Source organism: Globicephala melas, chromosome 17 (genome assembly GCF_963455315.2).
Source record: "Globicephala melas chromosome 17, mGloMel1.2, whole genome shotgun sequence".
In the NCBI taxonomy this organism is placed as follows: domain Eukaryota; kingdom Metazoa; phylum Chordata; class Mammalia; order Artiodactyla; family Delphinidae; genus Globicephala; species Globicephala melas.
The window spans coordinates 39,223,412-39,239,323 of NC_083330.1; the positions used below are offsets into that span (position 1 = coordinate 39,223,412).

The window sequence follows — 15,912 nt, forward strand, 5'->3', positions numbered from 1 at the left end:
CCAGTTGTATTCCAGCAGTTCATAAATTCTTTAAATAATCTGTGGAGAAGTCTGCAAAAGGAAAACAAGGATTTGTACCAAAAGCTTGGTTGGTCGTAGTCGGCAGGATTCGAACCTGCGCGGGGAGACCCCAATGGATTTCTAGTCCATCGCCTTAACCACTCGGCCACGACTACTGTTGACGTTATCTTTGGCAATGAGATCTATGTAGTCTACACACAAGTATCTACTCCAGTAACAGGTATGTTTAGATCGTGAGGAAAACATTGCAAAACTGTTCTGCCAGATAAGAGCATATTTGAATGTTATGGCTCTAATAATGTTACCTTCTTGAAGGGCTCTTAGAGCATATCTCGTCCAACCTTTTACTCTCCATCAGAAAAAACTGAATTTTAGTAAAATCGCTAAAGTTAGCGTCAGAAAACAAGAGGTAAGGAAGAAAGCCTGGTGCTGCTGTACACCTGCTTGCAGAGGTGTGCATTTCCAGGAGGGAACCGGCAACCGTGGGGCCACCGACCAGCCTCCGGGCTTCCTTGCCGGGCTCCCAGCTCCACCCCTGCCCCTCTCTCTTGGACAAACAGCTCCCAAGGACTCTTTTTACCCACTAGGTACTAAAATGCTGTTGCCCACTGATTTAAATTCACTATGCAGGGCCAGACTGTCCCACAGTGCCGTAAAAACACTACTTTGAAAAGTGTGATACGTGATAAAATGCAAGGTATTGTCATTTCATGGTACTGCTGTAAATACTGTGCATACCTAAACCTGAACTTTGAGTATTTCTAACGTGGGATAGCAAAGAGGTTGGCAGCCTTGGAAACTCTGGAGCTAGTTTAATCGAGTTGAATTAGTAGCTCCATTTATTTGGTTTGTTGTTTGTTCAGAATATCTTTAATGTCCCTGAAGAGCAACATGAAGTGGTGTGATGGAGCGAATGTAGAGCGTACCTTTAAATATTCGACTTTTGGGAGACAGCTGTTAAATGCAACCATTATTAAAAAATTAAGTTAAATATATTAAAAAACGAAAGCAATACTCAAAATTCACTACAGTCTAGTTATTTCCCTACATTTTACTATAATTTATGCTGTTGAGGTTATTTACATCTATTGTATCTGAAATACTATACAGTGGGTTGTTATTGTGAATCTCTTCCTAACTTCCTGTTAGTGATGTCACTTGGGTAGCTTGGAATCAGGCTTCCTGAGTGTACTTACTCCAGGGAAATTGCACATGCTACAAAGTACTTTTCTCACTAGAGTTAGTTGTCAAGCATTTAACAGCACATCACTAATGTTTACCACCAGACCAACCTTGAATATTCCCAGCAAGGCAACATTCCACTTACCTGTCTGGCTGCCCTGGTTATACTCCCTGAAGTTTTCTTTGTTTTAGCTCTCAGAATCCTAGCATATTGTATGACTTCCCACTCAATATTTTAAAGTTTTGTTTTGTTTTTCCCTAACTTGCTTTGCTGGATGATGGTACTTGGAACTGGCCTCCAAAAAAAGACAGGAATAAGCCACTTGATACTGAAATTGCCCTTGCAATATGGTTCTGGGGGAGTTATGCATAGTTGCCATACAGTTTAATAGGCTTAAATTAATAATTTGATTTTTCTCTAGAAAAGATGAAATCTGAGGTATACCACCAGTGGCTGAAAGAATCTTTTAGCATGTAGAAGATTTGCATGAAGGACTATGAAAAGATAAAAGAGGAAATGTTTCTAGTTGTGTGTTTTGTTTACATGAATATTGGAAAAAATTGGAGCTTGTTTCCTTCTTCCACTCCCACTCCGGTTTTAATAGAATATCATGTGTAGATCATCCAGAGGTTTGGTGTTTTGAGAATTTCACTTACAGCTTGTTCAACTCTTCATTGGGTCTTCTGACCTCAGTTGTGTTGTCTTTCTGGTTTGCGTTAGAGTGAGAAAAGTCAAGTTCAGTGTCTACAATGAGAAACGCCACATATCACATATGTGTATGGCTGTTCGATAAATGGGATGATGATAGCATACTATTAAAAATCTGCAGGGAGTTCCCTGGTGGCCTAGTGGTTAGGATTTCAGGCTTTACTGCTGTGGCCCAGGTTTAGTCCTTGGTGAGATAACTGAGATCCCACAAGCCACAGCGGCAAAAAAAAAAAAAAAAATATCCAGATGTCAGGAGCGATACCAGGTGAACTTCAGCGGCCTCTAAGTAATGGAGGTGGAGGTACGTGATGAATGTATACTTGGCTTTGGAAGAGTCTGCGTTCGTGCAAATCATATTAGAAGATAATTTAAAAATATATTATATATTCCTTTGGTCTTTTTGTTTTCCAAAGTGAAGAATCTTATTTATTCTCTTTATAATTGTTAATATGTGTAGACAGTGATGTGAATCCTTGTCCCTTAACTCTTTCCCAGTCTTGGAAAGCATGCCGAGTGTCAGATGTTTCATAAAGGAGTATAGCCAAGAGTCTTCAGACAATACAATTATTAAACACGGTAAAAGTGGCGTGCTGTGTATTATTGCATTTACTTAGCATTCCAAGCAAGTATTTTAGGGAAAAGGTGTCCATGATAAGAAAACAAAGCCCTGTTGACTTTCCCAAGTAAATAGATAGATAAATAGATACCCACCGCTGGGCAGTGACAGTGGCGTGGGTGTGAGGGAGGAGGCATCTTCACAGAACAGTCACCAGCTTCCCAGCAGCTAATGCTATAGAAGAAATGGAAATAGCATTGGGGGCAGCTCTGATTCTTTTAAGTCGTCCTGAGTTAGGCCTTGATGCCGTGTAGGTAAATTCAGTCCATAACACGCAGAATCTTTATTGGAATTTGTACATTCATCTCTCACAGCTGTGGAGAGTTTAGACTAGTCACAACTCTCACTGGGATACTATCATCTTTGTAATTTGAAAAAGGATCAGGAGCCTGCAGGCTTGGAACATCTTGAGAAAGCTCTGGCCCTGAAATACATCATCACACGTGGGGGATACCACTTGCGGCATCATCGCAGAGAGCTTAGGAATGCCGAAATCAAGTACTTCTCTGGCATGATTTCAAATGGCCTGAGAACTGTTTTTTTTTTTTTAACTGCAAAACAGATTCTTTCCTCTTCCATCAACCCCGTTGCTGTCAATGTGTCCAGTGTTAGGTGCCAGAAATGAGCGTAGCCTCTTAACAATAACAATGACAAGGTTAACACGGCCGCCGGGGGCTCTCTCAAGAATCTGTTAGGGTGTATTTGGATCCACAGGCACGTTCTGAAGATGTGCACCTCTTCAGTCTTTCTAGCCTAAGTACATTTCTCTTCGGCAGCCTGGACAAAGCCTGTCACTTTTTTTGCCAGACCTTCTCATGCTTTCAGGCCCCTCGGCCACTATTTTTCATGGACCCCCATGTGTCCATATGGTAGGGCTAGGCTCAAAGTTGGTATATGGGAAGCAGCCTCTGACAGCGCAGAGGCCTGGCGAACTATAGTCATTTGTTCAAAAGGCCAGTACTCACAGATGTGCTCTAAGAGGGTCATACAATTTTTGATCCCACCCAAATGGACATTTTATTACCATGCACATAGCAACCAACAAACAGATCAGCCCGAAGAGGCAAGTGCTAATGTATGTGGCGCAAACCCACCGTCCCTCTGAGGAGTCAGTAGTCGAGCCTTTGTTTGAGGCTTTGACATTAAAATAATTTCTTCACTTCTGTAGTTCTGTGAGTCCAACTCCCTCTTCCCTCCTCCTTGTTTCATATCATGTTTTGCTTTATGATTTTCAGCCTTCAGAAAGTTAAACCTGATTCAAGCAAAAGAAAAAAGGATCAGTTGAGGAACCATGTGGGGCAGTAGGAATTGCAGCTAGGCGTTATAACGAAAGCAAAGTGAGAACCAAATGGATGGAGGCCATCAGAAATGTCTCACAGGCCGGGGCTTAGGGTTTAGTGCTGCGTAGTCTTCTGTGTTCCTGATTGGCCATAGTGCCTCATAGGAAGGAGGCCCGGGTTTTAAGCTGACCAGGTTGCTCTATTTCCTCAGTCACACTTCCACCTATCAATCAATCTTTATAGTTTTAAAAAAGATGCCTGTAGGTTTCTGAAAATCCAAAAGCTCTCCACCTACCTGAAAAGCTCACAGAAGTCCCTAAGGATAAAGCCAACAGAACTGTCTCCCTTACAGTGAACTGCCCAAGGAATATTATAGGGGGATGGAGAGGACTTTAGTGATTGTGTATAAAACTCTTTCGTTTTACAGACGAAGCAGTTAAGGCCAGAGAAGTGAAGCAATTTAGAAATTCTTTAATCAAGAGATTTTCATTGCAACCATTACATTGTCTTAGTTCATTATCATACTGGTTATCCTGGATAAGACTGTTTTTAGTGGCTATAAAATTAATGATATAAATTTAATATCAGATTGCCACACTTTGGAATCCTTTCATTCCCGGATTGACCGTATCAATAAAAGCTATTTTACCCCCTCTAGTTCTTTGTCTCTGATTGTCTGTGTCATTTGGAGGTACCCACTGCTCTGTAGTTTTAAGTGATTATGTCTAGACCTCATATTGCATATGAGGACACAAACTCCTGAAGGACAGGGGCTGGAACTGATGCATATTTGTTTCTCCTGTAGTGCCTAGGAAGGTGGGGGAGAAGTGTGGCCTTTGAGAACATTTAAATTGAAATCCTCTTATTATACTACTTTTGGGGACTAGGAAATCCCCACTGTATGCTAACAGTGAGGCTGACTCAACGACCTGTGAATTAGAAGCCTGTAGAGATGCTAAGGTCTTCCTTTCCCCATTCCTGCTGATATGGGCGCAGAATGGTCTGTTCAAGCCACAGAAACTCTCAGCTGAAGGAGAATGAGTCTTTTGAGCGTGCAGGGAGGTCTCAGCTCCAGGAGAGGCTGTGGAACTACAGAGAGACCTTGAGCTCACCTCTGCGCCCCCAGTGCTGGCATGGGCCTGGCCTTTGAATGAAGGGGCAGATTCCTTCCATAGAAGGAGCAGCATATTTTCTGGCCTTTGGGTTTTTTTCTTATGAAATGGACATCATCTCAGACTGCACGCAGTCATATTCTGTGAATTATTTATCATTTATTGTCAGAACGTCTCTGATTGCTCTGTCAGTTCCTGTTTGCCCTGCTTGGTTGTGGGTACTGAAATATCCCATCTGCAGGATGAACCCTCACCAGCCCCTGAGCTCTCCCAGGAATTGCTCACTCTTCTTCATCATGGTTAGATCTGGAATTAGTCTGGGATGGCCTAAGTCTGATATCCAGGGAGCAAAATGCCACATTGATGTCTGCCCCGTGAACCCCTGTGTGATGGACTTCTACTTTTAGATTGAACTCCATTTCTGTTCTTGGGCTGAAACTTTGCCCAAACCCCAAACCCTTTTCCAGGGCTCTAGTAGTTTCCTAGGGCTTCCAAAGATAAATTGCTACAAACTTGGTGGATTAAAAGAACAGAAATTTATTCTCTCAGTACTGAAGGCCAGAAGTCTGAAATCAAGGTGTGGGCAGGACCACACTCCCTCTGAAGGTTCCAAGGGACAGTCTGTTCCTTGCCTCTTCCAGCTTCTGGTGGCTTTTAGCATTCCTCGACTTGTAGCCTCATCACTCCAATCTCTGCCTCCGTCTTGACATAGCCTTCCCTGTGTGTCTTCTCTGTGTGTCTATTTTATGAGGATCCATCTGACTGCCTTTAGGACTCACCCAGATTATCCAGGATAAGCCCCTCCTTTCAAGATCCTAAAGTTAATCACGTCTGTAAAGATCCCTTTCCCAAATAACGTAACATTAATAGATTCCAGGGAGTTGACATGGATATCTTTTTTGGGGGGGTCATTACTTAGTTTACAAAGGCCCTGATAGCTCCTGGCCCATGTTGGCCCCTCCTCCTGGGAGATGGGCCCCTTGTCTTTCTTGTTTCTGGCTAAGTTTAAGTTTCAACGTGAATGAGTCTGTCTGGAATTCTGTCACCCACTTGACAGTATCTCCACAGCTGTGGACACATCTTGCGAGTATCTCCACAGCTCCCATGTTCTTACTGCCTTTCCGGGCCTCCAGTTCTAGCCCCTTGGGTATAAGTGTCAGGCTGGATCAGATCCAAGCTTGCCTTTAAATAATGTGATTTTGCCTGGTGGACTCCTTTCCCACAGATAAGCGCAAGGGCAGGTCAGTTCTCTTAGCCTGAGTCGTACTGGAATGGTTTCCATCCTCTTGTCAACCTGGCATTGAGGTCTCAGAATGCCTCATGGCAATGCCTGTGTCAGGTATAGTATTCTCATGTCTATAGTATAATTTATTGCACACCTGCCATATTCTGAGCTCTTTGTATAACTTATTTTATTGAATTGTCACATGTGAAGAAATAGGGACAGAGAGCTAAAGTTACTTGCCCAAGGTCAAACAACCTGGGTTTTGAAATTGGGTCTAACTGCAAAATTCATGTTCATTTTTTTGTGCCATACTATATTTTATGTGTTTTCATTATTTATCTTAAGGTTATCTTCTCTCCTCTCATGGCTAGTGATATCCTTAGCTTTCTATGGTACAATCAACTAAAATAAAAATTTAAAAAGATAACTTTCTTAATCTAAAGGAAACATAATTTAATGAAAGGCAGCATACTAATGGTGGTGAACATGTGGCTTTAGGAGTCACATGGGCCTTGGTTTCAGTCTTACTTCCCCAGTTTACTAGCTGAGGATGGGGGTACTTGAAGGCATTCTTTATCTTCTCTGTCAATTTCTTCATATGTTAAAAAATGGGGTTAGTAATACAGTAGTGGCTTGGCAAGGTTGTTGAGAGGGTGGAATGGGAGCCCAAGGTGGAGGCGACAGAATTGCAGAGCTACTGAGAGAGCAGGACAGCCTCTAACAATGAGCCCAGTGGAAAAGACCATCTTTATGGCCTAGCACCTCTCTGGGCTTGCCTAATGTTTTCTGTCCAAAGTCAGGGCACTGCTTTGTAACAGACAGATTACTGGACTAAGTAGAGAGGAGTTAGTTTCATTCCTTTAAAACAAATCTACACATCAAAGACTACTTTGCTTGAGCCCTAGGGAGGGGCACAAGATGGAAGTTAAGCCTCCTGAGAGTGAGGAAATAGTCAAGTCTGAAGGGGCCTTTGAGGGATCCCTAGTGAGGGCAGAGAGAACAGGTTAATGATGTTCCAGTGCAGATTAAGTCCGAGAAAACATATATCTGTTGCACAAAATCCTTTCTGTTGAATCCTGCTGCTACTACCCCAGTTCAAACTCTTGTCCATTACAGAAATCTGCAAATATCCTCTAACTGGTTTCCCTACCCCCAGGCACTCTTCCTCCAATCAGACCTGTATACTTATACTCCTGGCAAGCTTCTTAGAACTGACTCACAGTAAGAAATTCAGTTTAGATGACAGCACAGTATACACATACATCTCTCTGCTGTCTATCTAGTCATCTACTTCCTTACCTGTATGTTATCTATCTAAAGTGAGACAAAAGTTTTATGAAATTGTATTTTAATCTATGTGAGATGCATTCTGATATATTCTGTTCTCTTCCATTCCATTCCATTCTATCCTTTTATTTGGAAAAAAAAATGCTAGTCAAAACCTACTTAAATTGATTCCTAATAAGTAGTGACCCATGGTTTGAAGTGTTCTGTCCTTAGAGCATTACTCTGATTATGTCCTTAGTTTCTTACTAAAGCTCTGATGGTCTTACATTGCCTTCCATATGAAGTCCAAATCCTTAGCCTGGAAGGCTCCTAGTGCCCCCTCAGATCCCCCTGGCAGGAGGCAGCAGACTGGGGGCTTTGGAGTCAGGTGGGCCAGAACCGAAGGCTGGTCTATGGCACTCAGAAGTACTGTGGCTGTGGACAAGTTAACTTAATTTTTTATATCCCTGAACCTTCCCTTGTAAGAGGCAATAATGATGCCTACCTCACTGGGCTGTTGTGAGGGTCAGATGAGAGTACACACAGTAAGTGCTCAGTAAAAATGAGTGGTGAGGTTTTCTGCCCAGTATGTGCTCTGGTTCCCAACATACTCCACTTCTGGCTGTTTTCCAGAAGAACTTGGTGCCCTCCTATATCCGTGCATTTGCTCATTCTATTACTCCTTCCCTGACCTGACTGCCTTTTTTGGGGAAGTCTAATCAATCTTTTTTGACTCAGCCAAAATGTCACCATTTTAGTTTCAACTGATTGATGAATGAAAAGTGGTCCACTCCTCCCTTGAGTATCTGTAGCCCTATAACCATGTTGTGGCACTTATCGTCTGTCATAGTTATTTCTAGTGTCCCTTACAAGAATGTGAGATGCATGAGGATGGGGAATGTGTTCACCCCATGTGTACTCTCCCAATGTGCATCCCCTCAAAAGACTTAGCACAAATAATATATTGAATGATTAAGTGTGTAAAATTGCCACTTGCTGTAGGAAGCTGGGATGAATATGGCTCTAAGTTTTCTAGTTAAAATAGAATGTTTGATAACTGTGTATATAACTGAGGATGTCTTGCCTATCCTATATTTTTAATTCCATCAGAAATAAAAATAATCCTTGGTTGATCTGAACCTTTCATATATACATAGACTGCTCATGTAAGTGACCGGCTTGGGCTGTTTTTTTTTTTTTTGGCTGCATTGGGTCTTGTTTCTGTGCGTGGGCCTTCTCTAGTTGTGGCAAGCGGGGGCTACTCTTTGTTGCGGTGGCTTCTCTTGTTGTGGAGCATGGGCTCTAGGCACGTGGGCTTCAGTAGATGCAGCACGTGGGCTCAGTAGTTGTGGTGCGTGGGCTCTAGGGCATGCAGGCTTCAGTAGTTGTGGCTCGCAGTCTCAGTAGTTGTGGCTTGCGGGCTCTAGAGTGCAGTCTCAGCAGTTGTGGCACACGGGCTTAGTTGCTCCGTGGCATGTGGGATCCTCCTAGACCAGGGATTGAACCCATGTCCCCTGAAATGGCAGGCAGATTCTTAAACACTGTGCCACCAGGGAAGTCCCTCAGGCTGGTTTTTTATCAGTGATATCAATGTGGTTAATGACCATTCCCAGAATTAGCTTGTATGCCCGTGTCTGTGTGTGCTTTAATTCTTATATCAGTGCATGGTAGGGGAAAATTAGTTAGCAAAATAACAGAATGGTATAGTTCTAGAAGAAATCCTGGCTTAGGAGTACAGGGTGGTGGTTATGAGTACAGGCTCTGGACTTAAACCTCCTGAATTTAAACACTATTTAAATAGAATTCATCTATTTACTGGTTGTGCTATTTAATCTATTTAATCTCTCTATGTGTCTATGTCCTCACCTGTATAATTGGGGGCTAATGAGAGTACCTACATTTTTAGGACTCTTGTGAGGATTAAAAGAGTTAATACATGTGAAGTACTTAACTAGTATCTGGTCAGCATCTACCCGTTGAACACTATGCATACCCTATGTTCTAGAAATTCCGCTTCTAGGTATATACCCAATAGATATGAGTACATATATTTACCAAGAGACATTTACTGGAATGTTCACAGTAGCATGATTTATTGACATAATAGCCCCAAACTGGAAGCTACCCCAATGCCCATCAACAGTACAATGGATAAATAAATTCCATTATATGTAAATAATAGGATGTTATATAGCAATGAAAATGAATAAACTTTATGTGCATGTGACATGGATGGATCTCACAAACATAATATGGAGTAAAAGTAGCCAGGTATGAAAAAGTAAATACTGTTTATGACTCCTTTATATAAAGATCAAAAACAGGCAAAACTAGAAAATAGAATAATGACTGCCCTAGTTGTGGAGAATGACTAGAAAGTAGCATGAGGAGAGTATCTGGGGGTGCTGGATATGTTGACTTTTTGTTGTGGGTACTGACTATGTGGGTGTGCTCAGTTTGTGAAAATTCACCAAGCTGTATACTTGTGATTTCTGTACTTTTCTGTATGTAAATTATTTTTAAAAAGTTTTTAAAAGCACTGTTGACCTGAACTTAATAGACCACTAGATATTTCTCCAGCAAAGATGGGTTTATTCAGGATTGGCAGAGAATTGCAGTTTTGGCTCTGCAACCATGGCAAGCCATGTGCAAGTCCCCACGCGACAATGGAAGAGTGCTTTCACAGAGGGAAGAAGTAAGTTGGGAGGGCTATGGTAAACAAAAGTCCATGGCTTTTCATTGACTGAGTCCTTTCCAGGGAAGAAGAGGAGTCATTCTTGTTCGTTTTGGGCTCTGCTATCGTTGTAGGGCATGGGAATTCCCTCTTTTGGTCTCCCAAATCTATTTAATTGAGGTTTCTGTTTATTAATTTTTTATATTACCCCCTTTTGATCAAGATCTTTCTCTGAAAGCATCCCTGATCAAGAGTCAGATTTTCAAGTTTCAGAGGCTTTTTGTCTCTCAGTGTTAAGAAAGATGTAGTGTCTCAGGCTGGAGGGAAAGTGGACAGATTGGAAACTTATTAAGGTCACATTCGAGACAAGGAGGGTTGGAGGGAGAACTCTCAGGCACTTTTAATCTAAAGTCTATATGTTATCAAGATTATAGATGTTAGAGATCATCTGAAGTGTTGTACAATCTCAAAGGTTTGGCAGTAAACTTCCAAGAGGCCTGGTCTAGATATCTTGGGAAAGCTGTGTCGTCAGTTGTCTTCTCCTTCAATTCCAGGCAGTCTTAACTTTCAGGTCATCAGATGATGTGCAGGTCGAGTCACGTTTCATTGCTTTATTTAGGTGTTTCATGTGAATCCAAGAGTCTATTCCCTAGAATTTGGTGGCATGTGGGTTACTTAGCAATACCTGAAAGGGGCCTTTCCAGCAAGGTTGAAGAAGGTTCTTCTGGAGGCGTCTTTTCTAATAACCAAAATCTCCAGGTTGCAAGGTGTGGCACTTAAGGTCTTTATCTCCCGACATATTTTTTTTTTTTTTTTTTTGGTACGCGGGCCTCTCACCGCTGCGGCCTCTCCCGTTGCAGAGCACAGGCTCCGGACGCGCAGGCTCAGCGGCCATGGCTCACGGGCCCAGCCGCTCCGCGGCATGTGGGATCTTCCCGGACCAGGGCACGAACCCGTGTCCTCTGCATCAGCAGGCGGACACTCAACCACTGCGCCACCAGGGAAGCCCCCCGACATATTTTTAATAGAAGCAATTAGGCCTTTGCAATATTAGACTATCTCTACTTTTATCAGTTGTGGGTCAGAAGAAGCAGTAGCCAAGTACATTGGGCATCCTATGACTATCTCAAAAGCTGAGAGTTTATGAGTTCCAAAAGGTGTGGATCTGAGATTTAGAAGAATTAATGGCAATGTTTTGGCCAAGTTATTTGAAAGACCTCTACAAATTTTGCCAATTGAGTCTTAATAATGCCATTAGTGTGTTTGAAAAACCAGAGGATTGAGGGTGATAAGCATAACAAAGGTGTTATAAAACCAGAAAACAGTGCAGACCTGTTGAAGTACATGGCCAGTAAAATGCATTCCTCAATCACTATGAAGTTTTCGAGGAGTTCCCCAGATAGGGATAATCTTTTCCAAAAGGACTTTAGCCACAGGAGAGGCAGTAGTCTGAAAGGGAAGGCTTCAGTCCAGTATGAAAACATACAGACCATGACTAAAACAGATTTATATCCATTAGACAGAGAAAGTTGTATGAAATCCATTTGCCAGACCTCTAGGCTGTTTACAGTGTTTGGGAGCAGTATGAACAGGCTTCCCTGGTTTGTATCAGACAAGTGGAATAGTAAGGTAGGCACTTTTTGTGGCCTGGTTAATATTTTCCCTGCAATATTGGTTCAATAAGGCTATCATTTTGTCAGTAGACCAGTGGTTTAATGCATATACTGGGGTGAGGAGTGGGAATTTTAGTCTCCAGTAGGACTAGGTTGATATTTGGTCTAAACCAGAGTTTTCCCTTTTTGTCAAACCAACAGTTGTTGAATTTCCAATCTTTTTTTTTTTTTTTCTGAGGCCAATTGTTGGGCTTCTCTAAGTCAGTTTTTCTAAGTTATCATTTGGTGAACTATCCCTCTAGACCATGACAGAGGTTTGGCTGTTGTTGGTCCCTTTAAAAAGGCAGCATTCCTTGTGGAAATATTAGCAAGGCAATTTGCCTTAGCTTCCAGAGAGTCAAGTTTAGAATGCCTTGGAATCTTAAAAATAGCTAAAGTGGCAGGTAAAGGTATTGCATTCAATAATTTCTGAATGTAGGAGCCAGTTTTAATTTAATTTCCACTGGAAGTAAGAAAGTTACGTTGCTTCCACAACATTCCAAAATCATGAGCTACTCCAAAAGCATATCTACTATCAACAGAAGTATTGGCAGTTTGGTCCTTGGCTAAAGTACAAGCTTGTGTAAGAGCAGATAATGCAACCTGTTGGGCTGGAGTAGCCATAGGTAAAGATGCTGACTCAACAACATCAAAAGGAGTTGTAATAGCATACCCAGCACAGTATTTGCTATTTCATCTTTTAAATAAGGGACGTGAGTGAACCATTAGAAGTCAGCATTACCCAAAAGATTTTCCTGCAGATTATCATGAGGAATCAGGAAATGGTCTGTTAGGCAGTGGTGAGGGACTTTGTCAGTGACAGAGGGGAGAAGGGTAGCTGGGTAAGGTTATTACATAAAAGAGTTATGTCAGGAGCAGTTTACAAAAGGACTTCATAGGAGGTGAGGCAACTAGCTGAGAAATACTGAATATGAAGAGCATTCAGGAGGACTTCTACAGCATGAGGTACAAAAATGGTTAAAGGGATCCCACAATGATTTTCTCAGTGGCCTTAACCAAAAGGGCAGTGGCAGTAATGGCTCTAAGGCAAGGGGTGTATCCCCATGTCACAGGGTCCAGTTGCTGGTCCAGTTGGTGGGCCTTGTGTTTTTAGGTGAGTACCCAAAGGGCATTTCCTTCCTTTTCCTATATAAAAAGGAAAAAGGGAATTTGATAATTGGGATGCCAAGGGCAGGTAGGTTCATCAAACTCTCCTTTTAGGCACTGAAGTCTGTGTCTCCAGTTCTTCCCATAAAATTGGGTCAGGGTTGTTATTTTTGAGTAAAACTTGTAGAGGTTTGGCCATAAAAGAGAAATTTGAAATCTAATTTCAGTAATAACTAACTAGCCCAAGAAAACCTCCAAGTTTTCTAAGTTGGCACTTAGTTTTGGGAAACTTAGGACACCATGAAGTCTATCTGGATCTAGGTGTAACCCTGTTCTGATATCAGATGCTCTAAATATTAAACCTGGGTTTGGACAAACTGCAATTTTTCCTTGGCGACCTTATATCCCTTTAACATGAAAAGCTTTATCAAGTGGATGCCGCCTTCCTGAGGAGGCTTGAGAAGGAGGGCAGAGAAGCAGATCATCTATATCAGCAGTCTCCAACCTTTTTGGTACCAGGGACTGCTTTTGTGGAAGACAATTTTTCCACAGACCAGGGTGGGGGGATGGTTTGGGGATGATTCAAGCACATTACATTTATTGTGCACTTTATTTCTATTATTATTACATTGTAATATATAATGAAATAATTACACAACTCACCATAATGCAGAATCAGTAGGAGCCCTGAGCTTGTTTTCCTGCAACTAGATGGTCCCATCTGAGGGTGATGGGAGACAGTGACACCCGAAGTGTGTTGCTATGTCCAGTCTACTCTGTAATCTCGTTTTGGTTGCTGTCACTGCAGAAAAACCCTGCCTCACAGAGACAGGATGTTGGAAATGGAAGCAGGCTTTTCAGTGCTTTTGTGGCAATCTCAGGATATTCTGCTTTGACTTTAATTCGAACATGTGGAGATTTGAAGTTGTCTCAAACATACTTTTAAAGGCACCGTCATTTGCGATCTCAAGCAGTTGATCCTCTTCCAGCACGGGCAAAGTCAATTCACCTGGCTTATTCACAAATGGGTTGCGGATCCATTCCTTCCCAGTTTGGGGATCTTTTGTGGTTGGGAAATAATGCTCAAATTCTTTTGAAAGCTGAGGTAGGTGATAGCTGGGAGAAAGAAGGCCCTGGCTCAATCTCTTTCCAAATCTCTGCTAATGTTTTTTTTTTTTTTTTTTTTTTTTTTTTGCGGTACGCGGGCCTCTCACTGTTGCGGCCTCTCCCGTTGCAGAGCACAGGCTCCGGACGCGCAGGCTCAGTGAGCCATGGCTCACGGGCCTAACCGCTCCGCGGCATGTGGGATCTTCCCGGACCGGGGCACGAACCCGTGTCCCCTGCGTCGGCAGGCGGACCCTCAACCACTGCGCCACCAGGGAAGCCTTTGTCTTTTAAGGTAGGGTACTTGGTCTCCACGTGGCAAAGCACTTTTGAAGGTTTCATGGCTTTGTTGGATAGTGGGCTTGGAGAATGTGAATCACCTGTTGCAATGAACCTGTAATTTAAGTAGGACTCTTGGTATTTTCTTTTAAATGCAGCTTTCTTTTTGTTGGCACTCTTAGTATATGTGCTGCCGAAGCGAGCACTTTGTTGGCACTCTTAGAGTCTTCTGCTGCCTCATCATTGGGTCTTTCCCCCTTTTCAAAGAAGCTCTCCAGCGACATTTGTTTTTTACTCATTTTGGCTAGGGTTAACTTGTGGGCTTACCATAACTGTGACTGAGACAAGCGCACAGGGTGGGAAAGAGGCGCGGACAGAAGTGGAAAATAAAATAATGCGTGGGCCATGCACAGACAAAAATAAGTGTCGGATTCTGACTTAAAGCCTGCCACCAGATGCAGGTGTACAACTGAAGTTCATCAACTCACTTGCCACCATAAAGCCTGCTACTAGCAGGCTTTTTTGTCTGCTTTTTTTTTTGTTAATGCAGCTTGTCACTTGCCACTCACTGATAGGGTTTTGATATGAATCTGCAAGCAATTGATTTATTATTATGTTCTCTGTGCCGTCAAACCTCTCTGCTAATGATAATCTTTATTTGCAGCTGTTCCCCAGTGCCAGCATCACCGCTCAGCTCCACCTCTGATCATCAGGCATTAGATTCTCATAAGGAGCATGAAACCTAGATCCCTCGCGTGTGCAGTTCACAGTAGGGTTCACGTTCCTCTGAGAATATAATGCAGCCACTGATCTGACAGGAGGCGGAACTCAGGCGGTAATGTGAGTGATGGGGAGCGGCTGTAAATACAGATGAAGCTTTGCTCGCCCTCCGCTCACCTCCTGCTGAGTGACCGTGTTCCTAACAGGCCACGGACTGGTACTGGTCTGTGGCCTGGGGGTTGGGGACCCCTGATCTCCATATTGCAACAAAGTAGAATCTCTAGAGAACTTTATATCATCCAGATTAGCCTTCAGGATTTGCAAGAAATAATAAGGACTTAGTAAAACCCTGAGGCATTACTGTCCAGGTGAATTATTTTTCTTCCCAAGTGAAGGCAAAAAAAAAAAAAAAAATTGGCTAACTTCATCAACTGGAATACTGAAGAATGCACTGCATAAATCAGTTACAGTAAAGAATTTGCCTCTTGTGTAGATGGATGTTAGTAGTGTTCGAGGGTTAGGAATGACAGGGTGTCGAGGGGTAACAATGTTGTTTACTGCTTGGAGGTCCCGGATAAACCTACACTCTTGGCCCTTAGGTTTTCTCACTGGTGAAATGGGAGTGTTACAGGGATTACTACAAGGGATAATGAGGCCTTGAGCCTTGTAATCTTCTAGTATGGGTTTTATACCTTGAAGGTCTTTTTTTACTTACAGAGTATTGATTAATTTTGGGGAGAGATTTTGAGGGGTCTGTTTGAATCTTGGGGGGAGGTACATCATGAATTTTGCCACCGTCAGTTGGAGATTTTGCCCGATAGGAAACTGGTAACTGATTCAATAGGGACAGATGATCAGTGTTTCTAGAATCAGCTCTAATATCATCAGAGACCGAAGAAATAAAAGATGTCAAAGGTATCATTTACTTCACCTGGTTGGTTACTTCCATGACTACTTTAAAATTC

At 42.5% G+C, this 15,912-nt stretch overlaps 1 non-coding gene across 1 annotated transcript; it reads right to left on the bottom strand.

Annotated features, from left to right (window-relative positions):
- Window positions 1–94: 94 nt before the first annotated feature.
- On the bottom strand, window positions 95–176 carry TRNAS-AGA (transfer RNA serine (anticodon AGA)). The gene has a single exon. It is a non-coding gene; the product is annotated as a tRNA-Ser (tRNA).
- Window positions 177–15,912: the final 15,736 nt, after the last annotated feature.